Here is a 12,832-nt window from a genome sequence, read left to right on the forward strand (position 1 = left end):
AAGTCATTTATTATTTAGCTCCTTAAAGACAATAAGACATTGGAACAGAATCATTGTCAGTTCAAACTTAATGATCCTAATCATGAATCATGTTTTCTCATTGTAAAGACATTTTGTTATTCTATATTTAACTGATAAATGCCTGAAGAAAACCAGGAATAAAATAAATCAAAATCCAACATTTATTTCCTATAGCTTTCTTTCCCTTAAGGCCTAGACCAGCGGTTTTAAGTCTTTTGATATTAGGGAATTTAAAAATGAATTGATTGTAGCCAGGAGTGAGAAGTAGGCTGTCTTCTTATTTATTTAGCTGAATGTGGTTAAAGATTATGATTTCCTTCTGTCTCAAATGTGAAACCATGAAGAAAGATTGGGGGTGCTGAGCTGGGATGCTATAAGGAATAGAAGGAAGCAGAGTTCAGACTCCTGAATTCTTAGTGACTCCTCTTGATGTCCACAGTCATAATCATACAGGCCCACCTTTCCATCTGGTGCATCCAGACAGGAGAGAGTCATATCCCTTGCTTGAGAGTGGGTCCCTGCAAGAAAAGGATTCCTAGACATTTTTTGGAAGACACCATTTAGTGCTTTACATCACTACTGTTTGCTTGTAACTTCTTGCCAGGAGAGAACCTGCATGTGCTCACCAAAAGAACTAGGGGATTTTCATGCACAGTCATTTCTGTAAATATTCGTTTAATTATCAATAGTTTCCAAGAAATATGTACTCTATGACTCCAGGGGAAAAGGAGGCAAAAACGAGGGACAAAATGTCATGGTATAGTTTTTGGTTTTGTTTCAAATTAGGTACTCATGAAAATAAGGCAGGGGACTCTTTTAAGTCACTCTTATGCTTCCTAATGCACCTAGCATAGATTCTGCCAAAGAGCACTGTTAAAACACACACTGCTGGGAGTTCCCTTCGTGGCTCAGTGGTTACTAACCCAACTAGGATCCATGAGGATGCAGGTTCGATCCCTGCCCTTGCTCCATGGGTTAGTGATCTGGTGTTGCTCTGAGCTGTGCTGTACGTTGCAGACTGGCTTGGGTCCTGTGTTGGTGTGGCTGTGGCGTAGGCAGGCAGCTGTAGCTCGGATTCGACCCCTAGCCTGGGAACCTCCATATGCCATGGGTGCAGCCCTAAAAAAAGAAAATACACACACACACACACTACTGGGAAGTGTAATCTTGGACTGTAGATGTGTGTGTGTGTGCATAAAATATATATATTGATATATAATTTAAAATTCCTTCTGTAGCAAATGTATATATACTTGTCATATACATATTAGCTATATATATTTGCCATATACATTTACTAAATATATATTTTATACACACATATATGCTTATTCAATATAAGCATGTAAGTGCCAGTTAGTAACAATGACGAATATAAGGATTTATGGAGTGGTGTGTTAGTGAATGGGTAACAACCATCTCTCTGTGAAAAATAGGAGTTGAGGGAAAGATGGTGCTGATTCAAAGGGTTTGCCAATTTCCATGGTGTAAATATCCTTACTATGGCCAGATTAAAACTATTAACTTGACCTCAGCTAGCTTGAAATACTCCTGAAAATTGAACAATAGGCTCTTGTGAGCTGATATGATTGAGATCTAGGACACCATTGGCTCTGTATGTATGTATCTGCTTATACATGCAAGCAGGTAGAATGTAAGGTATTTGCTCATGTGAAAATGCTATCTGAATATCAGAGGAAATTCCTTTTGTTTAACACTACTGTAGACATGATTATTCTAAATAGCCAGTGGCTTTCTGTGACCTGTGTCATAATATAACAAATCATAATTATGATGACATCAAAGATGGACAGTTTATCAGTGTTCTTTCTTAGTTGGATACAACTTGTTGTACACAGTTAATATACAGACAGTAATGCATAAATTATTTATTAGAATTTTAGCCGTCATATGCAGATATTTGGTTCTCAAAATCCTGTGAAAGAAATTTAATGCCAATTCATTATATGAAAGGAATTATTGTTTTAGTGACACAAGAAGTTTCATTCTTTATAACTACTGTTTTCATCTTTTCTTAACATTATCTTAAGAAAAGCAGTTTATAATTCTTATTTTTAGTTTTCCTTCAAATGACCTTCGGCAAGAACAAACTTTGTAATTAAAGGTGAAAAAAAAACCAGTTTAATGTATTTAAATTTTTCTCATGTCCAGAATAATTCTCCGGTTATGCTTGGTATATCTTTGAAATTTTTAAAAGTGCTTTTTAGATAGGTTTTTTTTTTTTTCTTTTTGGCCACATCCCCATGGCATGTGGAAGTTCCCAGGCCAGGGATTGAACCTGTACCACAGCAGTGATAACACTAGATCCTGCCTTGCTACCAGGGAATTTCTTAGACAGGTTTAAAGCATAATGTGAGGACAAAGACAATGTCAAGCTAAAAATTAATTGAAGCTTTGAGACTCCTCCAAGTAATTTCATTCATTTCTGGTATCATTATATTCCTGCTAATTTTTGTACAAGAACAAGGCAATACTCTTTTACTTCTAATATTAAAGGAGCCACTACCCATAACTGCAGTATGGAAATACAAAACCATACATATTAATAGTGTGATTTATTCCTGTTAAAGAAACAATTATTACTTTACAATGTTTGACTTAAATCCTGTGTTAGGAGACCCCTGCTTTGGGGGAGGCAAAACAGACATAGTTTTTCTTATTCTTTTTTCTTTTCTTTTCTTTTCTTTTCTTTTCTTTTCTTTTCTTTTCTTTTCTTTTCTTTTCTTTCTTTCCTTTAGTATTTTTTGCTTTTTAGGTCTGCACCCATGGCATATGGGAGTTCCCAGGCTAGGGGTTGAATCTGAGCTAGAGCCACTGGCCTCTGCCACAGCCACAGCAACAAACGATCCAAGCCGTGTCTGCGACCTACACCACAGCTCACAGCAACGCGAGATCCTTAACCCACTTTCTGAGCAAGGCCAGGGATTGAATCCTCATCTTCATGGTTTTTAGTCGGGTTTTTAACCCCCTGAGCCACAATGGGAACTCCAATTTTTCCTAGTCTTGCCGTTAAGTGTAAATAAAAACCAAAGAAGATTCTGAAAGAGAGAGAGAAGAAGGCAGATTAGCTGGAGTTTGGTACCCAAAGAATAACACAGGAGTGACATCTTTTGGTTGTTTTTTGTTTCTCTATTTGTTTATTTGTTTGCTCTTGTTATTGTCTTTCTCATGTATACCAGAATTGGAGCTAAAGAAGTACAACCCATAAAGGGCAACAGGCATGGACAGGAAAAATAAAAAATCCCCAATAAATCCCTGTTCCCCATAGGCCAAGGGATAGGAAAGAGAGTCTAGTAATATATAAACCTTTTAAAATTGTTCTAATACCAGAGGGGTGGGGGTGGGGAGGAACAGTCTGACCCACTCCCACCGACACCAACAAAGACTGAATGAGGAACCTATATTCCCACCCTTGTCAGTCTGTAAAGGAACCGCACATGCTCCTGTAGGGAGCCAGGACCTTCATCCCTGCCTGACAGTTAACAAGGCACATCCCTTGCCCCTACTCTGGCCTGGGGTCAGAGGAGCCCAGTGGGCAATATTCACAATACTTGCTTCAGTGTTCTGACTTAGCTGGAAACTCCCTTATAGTTTCACATTAACCTTTTCCCTGCATATGTAATATTTTCCTATTGCCTCATTTATGACGCATAATCAGATCTTTTTCTTTTCCCTTTAACTCTCAGTTTAATAGTAGGTTTTATATTACTGACTTGCTGCCTAAAAATAGAATTTTATTCTTTTTTAATTTCCCTACAATTAAAAATAATAAAATTTTATCTGTGAATTTAGAACTTTGTCTGGCAAAATACCTGTAACTAAACTCTAAAAGTTATGACCTACAAAATTTTCAATTTTGTAAAGGCTGAGTATTCAAACTAAAATGAACAAAAACAGATTAATTCTGGCAAAATCTTCCCATCTGTGTAAATAAAACTAAACAGTTATAAAGTTAATGAATGTAGCATATTGTCATCATTAAAATAAATGTGCAACAGACTTAGTAAAGAAAAGGTAAGCCAGATTTTTTTAATTTTGAGAACTTTTACCATGAGCAGTGAATTTTCTGCTTGCTATTGGTAAAGTACTTGTTCTTCCCCTTAATTCTTTTTTTTTTTCCTCTTTTAAGGCTGCACCTCTAGGATCCAAGCTGGGTCTGCGACCTACACCATCACTCACAGCAACACCAGATCCTTAACCCACTGAGCAAGGCCAGGGATTGAACTCGCAACCTCATGGTTCCTGGTCATATTTGTTTCCACTTCACCATGATGGGGATGGGAACTCCCCCATTAATTCTTGTTCTTTGACCTTGACAGGCATGTGTTTGTACTTCCAAACATTTTCCACTCTTTGATGTCCTGGATTCTAAGAGGATTTTCTCCTCATTTATATGATTGATTTTCTTCTTAAGTTCACAGAGCATGGGACTTTGTGATAGCATTTTTTTCTCCTGCACTCCTTCTTCCCACATTTAACTAAGAGGCTGGGTTTTCATTTCTCTAAGGAACAAATAATACTTAGAAACTTATTCTTGCCCCTTATCCTTCCTGCTATTTAAAAGAAGACTTGAGTAATAACCAAAAGTGGACAAAGCCATTGCATTAGTCGTAAATCCATGTATTACAAAAATGAATTGTGAACATTTCAAACACTACATGTTCAATTCTAAATCAGCACACTAATACTCTGAATTACTTTATGTCAAAATTGATACCCTATGAGTCTTGAATAAGTTTATTCAAAGAATAAACACTGAAACATTAATTCACTTTATTTATTTATTTAGTCTTTTTTTTTAGGGCCATACCTGCAGCATATGGAAGTTCCCAGGCTAGTGGTCAAATCAGAGCTGTAGCTGCCTGGCTATACCACAGCCACAGCAAAGCAGGATCCAAGTTGTGTCTGTGACCTACACCACAGCTCGAAGCAATGCCAGTGAACAAGACCAGGAATTGAACCTTCATCCTCATGGATGCCAGTTGGTAGATTAGTTAACTGCTGAGCCACGACAGTAACTCCCACTTAATTATTTATAAGCTGACATTTTGCAAAAAGTATTTGAAGCAGCTTACAATAATTTTCAGATATAATAAGATGATTAAAACTAGAGTAAACAAATCTAATTCATTAACTGTGGTCACTCTCACAAACCAGAAATCTTCTAGGAGCCCAGGACAACAACGAAACATAAAATGGCAGAAAAGATTAGAAAAAAATTTTCAGTTGATTATTACATTTTTAAGAGGACATTATCATATGGTAGAACCAGATAATTTATACTTAAATAAGAGTTACTATGTGATATCTTTAATTGGTAGAGACTTCCTGGAGCACTCTGTTATGAAATATTTTGAGGTTGAGTTTGGTCACAGCAGAAGCAAAAGCATGATTGATGTCTGCCTTATGATTTGCCATTTATTACTCAGTTCACCAATTTGCTTCTTTTTTTTTTTTTTGAGAAAATCAAGGCTCAGGTAATGATGTAAAATTTTCAAGGTCATATATTAAGTGTGTGACTTTGCAAATCAACAAAAGATTATGGAAATCTATATATTTAATAGAGTATTATAGAAATTCTATCTTGTAAGAATTCAAACAATAACAAGTATCATATTGCAGACTAGCTGAGGACAAAAAAGGAAAGCCTCATATGTGATGAGACTTTGTTGAAACTTTTAGCCAAATTTGAGAGTAAAAAAGTTACAAGTTCCTTGAGGTCAGGCTTTATATCTTATTTATCCCTTTATTTCCTATATTGCTCTGAACATAGTAGGTGATCAATGCATGTTTGGTGAATTCATTTTTTTTATAGTAATAGTAATGAAATATTAGTGTCTAAGATGGAATAGAAGTTAGGAGAGAAGAGAAATATCAGACACTGTTTTGTGAAGAGATTTTCTAATTTCTGTTATATCTCCTCTCACAATGCTTTGAATTTAATATTCAAGAATCTAGTGTCGTTGGAAAAACATTTCTTTTTATTTTTCCTGTATTCTAATCTGTATGACAAATTAGCATTTCACCATTTACATTTCCTGATAGAAAGATATATATGGAGGCCTTTAAAATATGTTGGCTGGAGTTTCCGTCATGGCTCAGTGGTAATGAACCTGACTAGGATCCATGAGAATGTGGGTTCTCTCCCTGGCCTCTCTCAGTGGGTTAAGGATCTGGCATTGCTGTACAATTGCTCTACAGCCAGCAGCTGTAGTTCCAATTCAACCCCTAGCCTGGGGACTTCCATGTGCCACATGTGGGCCCTAACTAGCAAAACAAAAAATAAAATAAAAGATGTTAGGTGAAGAAGGAAAAAAATGATAGAATACAGGAAAATGGCCATTTTTATTTAAAGTTTTCTTGGAGTCTTGGCGTTAAGGTCCAATCAGAAGCAAAACAAATTGATGCAACTAGTGCATATCATTGTGGCCACAGTGTACAAACACACAGAATTTTATTTTGAGAGAATGGTCTTTTGGCATAAGATTTTGTGTCTTGCGGTTCTTTGGCAGTGAGAAGTTTCTGGCCAGCTCAGGTTTGTCATGTCCCTCCCTTGAACTTAGAGGCATCAAAGAAGGTCAAATGGCTGGATCCTCTTTCTCAAACTTGCTGTTATTTTTTTTCCTTCTTTTTTTGTTAAGATAAACAACATTAGACTCAAGTCTGGGGATGGGTCAAAGTGTGGTTTTTTCTTCCTGCAGCAGGAAACAATGATATGACTCTCAGGAAGGGCTCTCTAGCTCTCTTCCCTTCCCAGTGTGAAGCCTGGTATCCACTGTGCACAGAACATCTCTCCTGTATAGCCTTTCCTATATGTGTATCCATCCTGACCTCTCTGAGCCTAATGTCCTTGTACTTGGGATGAGGGAGCTCTATGCAATGACTTCTAAGCATTTCTCCAGATCTGACAGCCCATGCTAGGAGCTTTGACCAGCAGCAATTCATGTAAATAATACAAGTGATTTGGGGTTTTAAAGTTAGGTTAACATGAAAAAAAATACTACTCATAGACACATAAATGATACATACAAAGTAGGGGATATTTTAAAAGGCAATATTTGAAATATTTTCTTAAACTTTTGCATTGTTTAAATGTAATTTTCCAAACTGCTACAGTCTGAAAGTTCTTCATTTACTACATTACAAAATTGACTTAATAATGAAGTCAAATTTTATTAGTCTTGTGCTGTAATAAGTCCACAAAACCATACTTTAAAATAGTAATTGTATCGATGAGTGTGTTATAGAGGTAAACATACTAATACAAGAGAATCACATCACCAAATGTTTTATTAATGGGAACAGGTAATTTTTAAAATTTAATTCATAACACAATCACAGAGTACTTAGCTCTCTTAATGAATGTATTTCTCATTCTCCAGGGAATTTTGAAAATCTCTCAATTCAATTACAAATGCTCAGTGAGAGTCAATCAGATTGATTTCTTGTTCTTTATTCCAAGGGTAAATGATATATTAGAACAAGCAAGGGGTGCAAGATGGAAAAAGGTTAATTAGAATCCAGTTGTGCTTATATGCACATAAAACAATGAGTAAGCTGTTTTTTATTTTGTTTCATTTTCATAAATAATGCAAAATATTCCAAGAATTAAGAAAATATGTGCAATATTATACTGTACAATAGATGTGACTGGAAAAACTGAATAGTTGGATAGCCAATTCATAAATGAATAAATTATTTCAATATTTCAGGAAAACCCCTTTTTTGTTTTTTTTTATGTCCACATGCATGGTATATGGAGGATCCCAGGCTAGGGGTCTAATCAGAGGTACAGCTGTCAGCCTACACCACAGCCACAGCAACTCAAACTCTTTTTAGTTAAAAAGGCTATACCTTGGTCAGTGATAGTTAAGAATGAAAACTGACTCCATAATTTCACATGAATATTTAAATTTCATATCAGGAAAACAAGACAATATTATTTTTGTGGAGAAACACTGATGATTAACGCTTACCATATATTATTAAATAATCAGTTAACTGTTGAAATTTGAGCATTAATTGAAAAATAAAAAAGGGAGTTTTCTGTATTTCTAGACCATCATTAGTTCAAAGAACTTAGAATCTTTTCAGCTACAGCCAGATATTTTTAAAAAGTAATATATTTTAATTCAGCAGAAAACAATTCTTTTGAGCTATACTGAGAAATAATAAACATGACATATTTTATTCAATGGGCTAAGAAACAGAGAAGCAGCAATGTTGTACAAATTTGCATTATTAATGTGACTCTTACATGGCCAGGATTTTTATATGAAGAGGAAACATTGGAAATCCCTTCCTCAGCTGGAAGTTCCACCTTGGATGGATTACATGGTAAAGTAAATTTGGTCAATAGATGATTTGTTTGAATTTTAGAATCTGGAATTGTTTAGAGATACTCTACACATACCCTCTGTATGTCTTCTCTTTTGCTGTTCTCTTAATTTCTTTTTTTCTATCTCAACACATTCTTTGAATAGAGAAACAACCGGGTAGCCTTGGGAAGGTCCACCAGCACAACAACACCAAAATATCTTCTTCAATTATATTCTTGATTTATTTCAACCTCTTTGGGGTCATATTGGTATTATTATTACCCATTAGGGTTTGGGAGAAGTTCCTTGAATTGAATTAATTGTCCTCCTCTTTCCCTACTTATAATCATTCCCTTGATGATCAGTGTGACCCTTAGACCAGGTTGTTTTCCACATAGTCTTATTTGTACTGTTGAAAGAAATGTGTCATGTAAACATGCCTAGGGCTCTTGCTGGTAGAACCTTCCCATAAACTCTTTCCTTATTTATTTTAAATATGTCTGGTTGTCTGGTTTCCTATCTAAAATGTTCTATTCTATTTAGTTGGTGGATTTAAATACTTAAATTTAATACTAATTAATCAGATAACCAGTAATTAAACTTAGTGTTAATTTTAAATTTATTTTCATTAGGTTAAAACATACAGAATTGTGTGCTATATTATATTGCCATATATAGAGAGTAAAAATTATCCAATGTCAGCCATGCTATGTTTTGACCTAATATTTTCTTCTTTACCATGAGAGAAACAGAACAACAATCAAAGGCATAGGTTTGGGAGTCAAACAGACGAGCCTTCAAATTACAGCCCAGTCATTTACTAGCTGTGTGATTGTGGGTAATTATTTAGTCTTTGGCCTCAGTTTCTTCATCTGAAAATTAGGGCTAATAATAGTATTCACTGCATTGAATTTTTGTGTGTATTAAAGGAATTAATGCACACACAGTGTTGTTATGGAGTGCTCAAAAAACGTTAGTGAAAGTGATTATTAACATTGGATTTAATTAATATTTTGATTGTCTTTCCCACTCTTTTCTTTTTCCTCTTGAATTTCCTCATTGGTGCTCCTGGTTTATATGAACTACTCTTGCATTCCTAGCTCATTATATTTTCACATACTATCTCATTTGATACTATGAGCATGATGGAGTTTACTTCTATAACAGCTAGCATTTATTTAGCAACTACTATTCACCTCATACTACATGTATAAACTATGCTTCTACTATCTATGTAACAATTCCGTGAGATTGGCACTCCTATTGTCCCTGATTTACAGGTAAGAAAACTGAGAGCTAGGAAGTGGTCAAGCCAAGGTCTGAAAGGAGTTAGTTTGCCTCCAGGGCTTGTGCTCTTAACCAGTACACTGTATTACCTCTTAGTCAATTATTTGGCTTTATTGCTTTCAAAGTTTCATTGCTCCTCAACCAGTAAATTTCAAATATCACACTGTTTTTCAAAGAAAACAAAACAAGACCAGAATAAAAAACAAACCAACGCTGCTTCATTGAAATTTTATGTGCTGAATAGAAATTATTTCCTAGAATATTTGTACTCTCACAGGTAAGACTGCTACACAATTTGCAGAGTCTTGTGCAAAATAAAATTACAGGGCCCTGTATTAAAAAGTTGTTAAGAATTCTAGTGACAGTGTGACAGTAGAGCATTAAATTGAGCGTGTGGTCCTTTAGAGCAGGAGAACATGTGTGGCTAAAAGGTAGTACACCCATAACCTAAGACCTGCTTACAGGGCCCATAAACTGGCCATGGCCCAATGCATCTGTCCTTCAGTCAACCCCAGTGAAGGCTGATAATATGAATGGAACAGAAGCGCTGAAGACCTCTTGTTGTGTCTGTCTCAGAATCATTCTAGTTTCTACACTGAGAGCATCTCAGCAGAAGGACCTTTAGCGGAGACTTGGGAGGGAAGCAAGGATATCAGGTCTGATTACTGGTGCTGTGAAAAAGGAGAAGTATAGACCACTTTTCCTCTTAGCAGTCCAGAGTGAGATGGTGGTCAGGATGTGGGGAGAAGAAAGAGGAAGTTCTAGGGAACTCCCTGCACCCCACAAAGAGGGAATTGTCCTTGTCCCCCATCAGAGTGGTGGCAGCAACCTATGAAATATATCCATGAACGTTGTTTGTTTGGAAGGGGTCCATGTTAATTTATTTAAAATTAGTAAGCCTGGCACTGCTCATTCAAATGCTTTGCGTTTTGCACTTTTAACATTATAGACAAAAATGATGTTTTTAGTCTTCCTTCTAAAAGTAGAAAAGAGCTGCATATCTGAAAAATAGTTGTCATTAATTTTTGAGCTTTGATTCAATCTGTGGTGTATATCAAAAATATTGTCATTCAGTCTAGTAGGCAAACAAGCATGCAAGCAGATGCTTTTAGAATAAAAATATATAGGTTTAAATTCAGATCCCTCTCCTTATTGACTCTATGACCTTGGGAAAGTAACTTTTCTGAGCCTCAGTTTTTTAAATTTAAAAAGTGAGAAAATTTTAGAAATAATAAACAACCTCAGATGATCTTTATAATTTTTCAGTACATAAAGGTGTTTAGTGCAATACCTGGCACATCATAAGAATTCAATAAATTATAGAGACATTATTTCATATAAATATGCATATATTTCATTTAGAAGTACATTTGTATTCATGTATGTGTATACTTTTAAGTATATAAAATGGATAGGCATATGCATATGCGTATGTATGTATATTTGTATATAAATGAGGTTTCTGAGTTTTGGGTTCTCATATATTGGAGAAGGGAAAATGCTTGGCCAGGAGGATTGGCTGCAGTAGTTTTTTGGGGGGTTTCTGCCTGTCACTGCCAATTCAACATTTAAGTTTTATGGTATTCAAATTAAATTACTACTGTCTGTACAATTAGGGACTTTCTCAGCATTATCCCTATGCTTCGAATCAGGCAGACGGAGTGTTTACTTGAATATAAATCTATATAATCCCCTGAGAAATCCAGGTGTGTTTCCTCTCTGAAATGGTGGTGATGTGCTATGCAGAGCATTGATTAGAATGTGTACATTGCCTTCCATCTTACTTAGACGCCATCTCTCTCCCTAATCTCTAGCCACCTGATGTATTTTTTATGTGTCTCTTGATTTTAATCACTGAGAATAAGACAGAAAATACCCTATTTCTAATATCTCTTTTGATAGCATAGTGACGGAGTATGTGTCCAGATTTGTCTCCAAAATTTCAGTTTTATTCCCTCAAATTTCTTGATAACAGTTGTTTAGTTATTATAGGCTCAATATATAATGCACCAAACTTTGTGAATCTGAAAAATAAAGAAAAGGCAGAAGCAATTGTGTACCAAACATAAACAGTGCTTACCTTGTCTTATGATTTAAATATGCAAATAAGCATGAAAATAATGAGTGCTTCTCTGTTGTTTTGCTAGTGAGTGGAATAATTTCAACAGTAGTCTTTAAAAAATCTATTCATTGAATGTATTTTCCATAATGAGTAATTTGTTCTATGTCTCATTTTCTCTGAAAGTTCCCCTGCTTGAACCTCTGACTTGGCAGTTTAAACTTCTCCAGAACTTTTGAATTATTAATCTTGGCTGCATGATATGCAAATCAGACTGTACTAACTGGCCAGCAGCACAGCACTGGGTCAGAAGCTGTATCAAGTTGCTGGCAAAGAATATCTGTCAAGGGATCAGGGCTTTCCGACATAATGGTAAGCTATAATGCAACTTGTGTTGCCTGGGTATATATATTAATGCCAGATATCCTGTTAGGGATTTATTTTTAAAGTCACCTGTGAGCAACTAAGGTTTTAAGTAATGTTTAAATGAACTGCCTGATCTGTCATTTATAAGTATGTGTAGAACAGCAAAAGAAACTAAAAAGAAGGCATAATCATTTCCTCTACATTTATTTTTCCCTAAATTATACTTTTTGTTTTAATAGCCAAATACTAAGTTTATTTTATTAAAAGAGGTTTATTATATTTTTGAATATCTTGGTAAGTTATATTTCAACAAAAAAGAGTAACTGGATTTACTGAATTAAATATAACTACTTATAGAATGTAATTTTAAAGTTTTTAAGTCATATGAAACAATCTATCATCTACAATATAGTCCCAGAAAACAATGTGTTAGAGAAAATTTTAAGGCATTCTGAAAATGAAATTTAGTATTTATGTTTGTACAAAATTACATTATTCAAGAATATACTTCACCAAGAAAAAATAGAAAATTGCAGAAACTATTGCTATAAACCTTCCAGAACTTTTAATAATTGGTGAGGTGTTTTAAAGTAATTCATAAGCACACAACTTGATACCATACTATCATTTTTTAATGCTTTGATTTCTGGTGTAATTTCTGGAATATGTAAAAAATATGCAAAAATATATTAAAAATTAATCATGAAAATGAATCAGTATTAAATGATTGTATCTTTTAAGTGTAAATATTTTCATTCAA

Source organism: Phacochoerus africanus, chromosome 1 (genome assembly GCF_016906955.1).
Source record: "Phacochoerus africanus isolate WHEZ1 chromosome 1, ROS_Pafr_v1, whole genome shotgun sequence".
Lineage (NCBI taxonomy): Eukaryota > Metazoa > Chordata > Mammalia > Artiodactyla > Suidae > Phacochoerus > Phacochoerus africanus.